The 5,819-nt window shown below is 42.6% G+C and overlaps 1 pseudogene; it reads left to right on the forward strand.

Annotated features, from left to right (window-relative positions):
* Nucleotides 1-459: 459 nt before the first annotated feature.
* On the forward strand, nt 460-5,306 carry LOC148407508 (uncharacterized; annotated as a pseudogene).
* The last annotated feature ends 513 nt before the right edge of the window (nt 5,307-5,819 follow it).

Genomic DNA, 5,819 nt, shown 5'->3' on the forward strand with positions numbered 1-5,819 from the left:
TATAGTAATGGGAGCTTTGGCTACAGAAATTTCGACTTCCGAAAATTCAAACTGTCTGGGAATTGAAATGGAATGTATGAAGGTTCCGTGTATGTGATCTGAGACATACATGAGTACGCCACCAGCCCTGCTTAGTCGATCAGCTCGAAAAACATTGTAACCAGCAATATGAATAGCTGAGTCGGGAATGGATGGATTGAGCCAGGATTCTGAAATGACTACTATGTCTGGCGTGGTTTTCAAAGTCCAAATTTTTAGAATATCCATTTTTGACATGATGCTTATGGCATTAAAATGCAAGAAGTCAAGTCCATGCCTGTTTTTGAAATCTAATATATATATATATATATATATATATATATATATATATATATATAGTTCCGGGGGGAGTGTTTTGCTGCTGTTGCTGTTTTAGCCTTAGCTGGAGAGACGAACGATATTTTTTCTTTTTCTATTTTTGTATTTTTTCCACCACCCGTTGGACCTGTGTTCGGCGTTGTTTTTTCTTCTTTTTCCTTCATTTTTGAGGACTGCTTCCATTCTTCGATAGCTAGTGATTCGCCGTTTATCTGAACAGCCCCTAGCTCCGTTCGTCCTCGTGCAGCTCTGCTAGCGTAAGTATGTCGCTCGGCTGTACTAAGGTAAGCATCGCTCCGTGCACATCCACCTCATCTGTCACTTGCGAAACCTGCGTTATTCTTTTGGAGAGGCTTTCTCTCCTAGAGGGCCGTGTCCGTCAGCTAGAGCAGAGTAGTCTGATAATCGTAGATCAGACGGACACATCTGATAATGACAATGCGGGCCGTAGCCCTCCCGCAATGCCGCGAGCGTCGGCTAGTGCGGGTCGTAGCCTACCCGCTAGTCCGGCTAGCATTAGCCCTAAGAAGCCTGCTAGCCGCGGTGAGCCTGTTCGGAGGCATAATCGTTTTAGCCCCCTCGCTAGGCAAACTCCTCCTCAGTCTACTGGCTCCCGCACTTTAGTTATAGGGGACTCCATCACCCGTAACATCAAGCTTAAAAAGCCAGCCACTGTAATGTGTATCCCTGGGGCCAGAGCACCCGACATTGAAGCTAACCTTAGGGAGCTGACACGCAAGAGGGCTAGACACCAGTCTAGTGCAAACAACACTAGCTACTAGGACATAGTGATACACGTCGGCTCCAACGATACTAGAATTAGGCAGTCTGAGATTACAAAGAAGAACATAGCTAGGACTTGTAATCTCGCTAGAAAGATGAGTCGGCATCGAGTTATTGTCTCTGGCCCTCTGCCTGCGAGAGGCAATGATGAGAGGTTCAGCAGATTATTCTCGCTTAACCGGTGGATGGCTGGTTTCTGTAAAGAGCAGGGTTTCCAGTTTGTAGATAATTGGCCCTCTTTCTGGGGCCGGCCCGACCTGCTGAGAATGGATGGCCTTCACCCTAACTGGAAAGGCGCCATTACTTTTTCTAGAAACATAGATTACTGTTTGAGCCTTCCATGACTTCCCACATTAGAGCATGTCGGGTCGCAGGGGAGTAGCGAGCCTGCTAGAACGGGTGTGGAGTCGTTAAGGCTAGAGTTAACCGGCACTAGGCTGGACTGTTACAACACACATAGCATACTTAGTCTAGGTCACTGTAATCCACACACTGTTTCAATACCTAATGCTGAATGCCCTAATGATAAGACTTCTGTTGAGATGGTGTTGATTAAGGAAAAGAGCCCTGCCTCTCTAATCAGTAAGACTAGTGACAAAGTGCCTAGGCGGAATATTAGCATCAATACGCGCGCTGTAGTCGTCAACAATCGAATTCCTACTTTACTAACATTGCGAAGAGGTTTTAATTACTCAAAATACAGTGCAAGCCCCAGCCATAAAAATCTTGTTGGTATTAGTACTACCAACACAAGGACTCAGAATAGTCCGGGAAAAATGTCCCAGTTTAAATTCGGCTTTATAAATATTAGGTCACTCCCTTCAAAAGCCCTTCTTGTAAATGATGTTATTACAGATCAAAATCTTAACGTGCTTGGTCTCTGCGAAACCTGGCTAAAACCAAATGAATTCCTACCATTAAATGAGGCCTCACCCGCAAACTTTGTGGGCTCACATGTTGCCCGTCCTTGTAAAAAAGGGGGGGTGTTGCCCTAATTTCAGAATCTGATTTTAGGCTTAGCACGAGCACGAGTCACACTTTCAAGACATTTGAGGCTCTCGTTATGCGATCGAGCTCCTCACCACCATTCTGTGTGGTAGTTATTTACCGTCCTCCTGGCCCATACTCTGGATTCTTAGATGAATTCCCTGAACTTATGGCTGACTTAATAACTCACACAGATAATATATTAATTATGGGTGACTTCAATATTCATATGAACTCCCCACTAGAGCCACTTACTGTAGCTTTTCAAGCAATAATCGATGCATTTGGTTTTACACAAATAATAAAAGCAGCAACACACCAGAATGGTAATATCTTAGACTTAGTGCTAACCCATGGCCTAACTGCCTCAAACGTCACAATTCTGCCGCATTCTAACGTTATGTCTGATCATTTTTTTTATAATATTTGAAGTCCTAGCTCAGTGTGGTCTTGTTGTCCACAACCAAGGCTTTAAGAGCCGTGATATTAATTCTTTAACCACTGCTGCACTTTCTGAATTACTGCCTTCCGCAACAGCTGCCTTTCCGTCTTTCACTGGCTCAGTCGATAAGCTCGCGAATGATTTTAATTCGGTTCTTTTAAATTCCCTTAACTCTATTGCGCCGCTGAAACTTAAAACTCGTCCGAAGCGGCACACTCCGTGGTTTACGGAGGAAACGCGTATGTGTAAATTGTTAAGTAGACAACTTGAGCGTAAATGGCGAACAACTAAACTCGAGGTTTTCCGTCAGGCCTGGTGCGATAGCTTGCTGAAATATAAAGAGGCTCATAGGTTAGCAAAAACCAATCACTTTTCCAAAATGATTAGTCTTAATAAAAACAACCCAAAGTATTTATTTGAGACGGTAGCGCAGCTAACACAGCAGCAGCAGGTTAATCATAATTCCCTCCATTCAGCACACGGTTTCATGCAATTCTTTACTCAGCGGATTCAGCTAATAAGGGAAGAAATAAAAAAGGCAGCGCCGCTCACCACCTCGACTATGAGTGTTGATGCTAGTTCGGACAATCAGGTTCATGAAAGTCTGGCTACCCTGTCCCAGTTTGATTTAGTATCCCTGGAGTGTCTTACACAACTAGTTAATGCAGCAAAGCCGACGTCCTGCATGCTCGACCCGCTTCCAGGCAAACTCGTCAAAGATTTATTCCCGGTCTTAGGGTCATCTGTCTTGAATATTATCAACCTGTCACTCTCCTCTGGCATTGTACCTGAGACTTTTAAGACGGCTGTCATTCAACCATTACTTAAGAAACCTCACCTAGATCCTGAAGATCTCTTTAACTATAGGCCAGTGTCACACCTTCCGTTTATTGCCAAAATTCTTGAGAAAGTTGTAGCACAACAGCTTAGTGATTTTATGATAGAAAACAATAGATTTGAACTCCTTCAGTCAGGTATTAGGGCCAACCACTCAACTGAGACAGCCCTAGTAAAAGTGACGAATGATCTTCTCTTAGCCATGGATTCCAACATCTTATCAATATTATTACTGCTTGATCTTAGTGCCGCATTTGACACTATTGATCATCATATTCTTATAGAACGTCTTAGATTATGTGTTGGTATCTCGGGATCAGCACTTTCTTGGTTCAGATCTTACTTCCTGGGAAGGACGCATAGTGTCTCTTATGGCAATGCGATCTCTGAATCTTTCTCCGTCTCATGTGTTGTCCCGCAGGGGTCAGTACTTGGTCCCTTACTGTTCAACAGCTACATGATTCCTCTTGGCAACATTATACATAAACATGCTGTTAGGTTTCATTGCTATGCTGATGATACCCAACTCTATATGCCCTTAGAAATAACGGATCCGTGCAAGTGCAGTAAACTGGAGGCTTGCCTTGCCGAGATTAAACAATGGATGTCTTCCAATTTTCTGCTTCTCAACCCTAATAAAACTGAGATGTTATTTATTGGCCCTGCTCATCATCAGCACTTGCTTAAGAATACCACGCTGAACCTAGAAAACTGTATTATTTCCCAAAGTAGTTCTGCAAAAAATCTCGGCGTGATATTTGACTCCACTCTCTCCTTTCGAACACATATTAATAACATGACAAGAACGGCGTTTTTTCACCTCCGCAATATAGCTAAAATTCGCCCTATTCTTTCTCTTAGCGATGCAGAAACATTAATTCATGCATTTGTTACGTCGCGCCTAGACTATGGCAACGTTTTGTTTTCTGGACTTCCCATGTCCTACATTAAAAGCCTGCAGTGTGTACAGAATGCAGCAGCGAGACTATTGACAAGGACAAGAAAGTTTGATCATATTACTCCGATTCTAGCTGACCTGCATTGGCTTCCAATACACGTGAGATGTGATTTTAAGGTGCTGTTAATTACTTATAAAATTCTACACGGTTTAGCTCCTTCCTACCTCGTCGACTTAGTATCACCTTATGTTCCGCCCCGACAACTTCGATCGCAAAATGCCGGTTTGCTATCGACCCCACGGGCTAAAAAGAAGTCTGCGGGATCAAGGGCATTTTCCATTCACGCGCCAGTACTATGGAATGCCCTACCTATGGAAGTTCGCGCAGCCACCTCAGTAGAAATCTTTAAATCCCGACTAAAAACACATTTATATTCAAAAGCATTTAGTTAATTTAGCCTGTCTGTAGCCTTCTTCTTTTTTCTTTTTTCCTGCCCCCCTCTTCCGGCTGGGAGAGGGGGCTAGCTAGATGGTGAGGTTTGACTTGACCGCCTCCATTGGGTCCTGCGTTGGTCGACCATCACGGGTTAGGAGTTCGGCCGTCTGCAGTCCACCTGGCTGGAATGTGGGATGGTTCCTGCCCAATGGCCTTGCCTGCTGTCAAGACATCACTGCACTATATAGCACAATATGTTTTCTGTAATTTATGTTGTTTCTGTGTCTGGTACATGCAGCATCCACTTCAACCTGTGGGCCTGGAAGGGGGCTCCTCCCACCTGTGGTCCCTTCTGGAGGTTTCTGATTTTCCCCAAATTGGGGTTTTTGAGTTTTTCCTTCCCCTTCTGGGAGCTTTGACAGGGGATGCTGTTGTGTACCCTATACTGAAAAGATGTCTCTGTACGACCTCTTTTCATTCTGTGAAGCCCTTTGAGACTTCTGTGATTTAGGGCTATATAAATAAAATTTGATTGATTGATTGATTGATTGATATATATATATATATATATATATATATATATATATATATATATATATATATATATATATATATATATATATATATATATATATATATATATATATATATATATATATATATATATATTGCAGTCCTCATTAATCGTGAAAAATGAGGGATCACTTGTACTGTATACAATAACTACCATCACAGTATCCTGTTGCACAATCATTCCGCTTTTTCTTTTTGTAAAAATGACACAATAGTTTTACTTTTTAATACCCTTTTGCCTAAATGTAAAAAGTAAATGCAAAAGATTCAGCAGATGTCACCACACTGAATTGTGTCAAATGCTTTAAACCACTGACCCAATTTGACACAACTGACTCACAATGATGCAGTGTTTCAGGAAGCAGTGCCGTGGACTCTCAACACGGATTCATGTGAACTGCTTGGAGATATTGACCCATTTCAACACAATTGACATGGGTCACTAGCCATTCATTATTCAAATCCACCTCTCTCCGTCCTTCCTGTGTGGAGTTTGCATGTTCTCC

This window comes from Hippichthys cyanospilos, chromosome 20, assembly GCF_059441005.1.
Source record: "Hippichthys cyanospilos isolate Australia breed blue-spotted pipefish chromosome 20, RoL_Hcya_1.0, whole genome shotgun sequence".
NCBI classification, from domain to species: domain Eukaryota; kingdom Metazoa; phylum Chordata; class Actinopteri; order Syngnathiformes; family Syngnathidae; genus Hippichthys; species Hippichthys cyanospilos.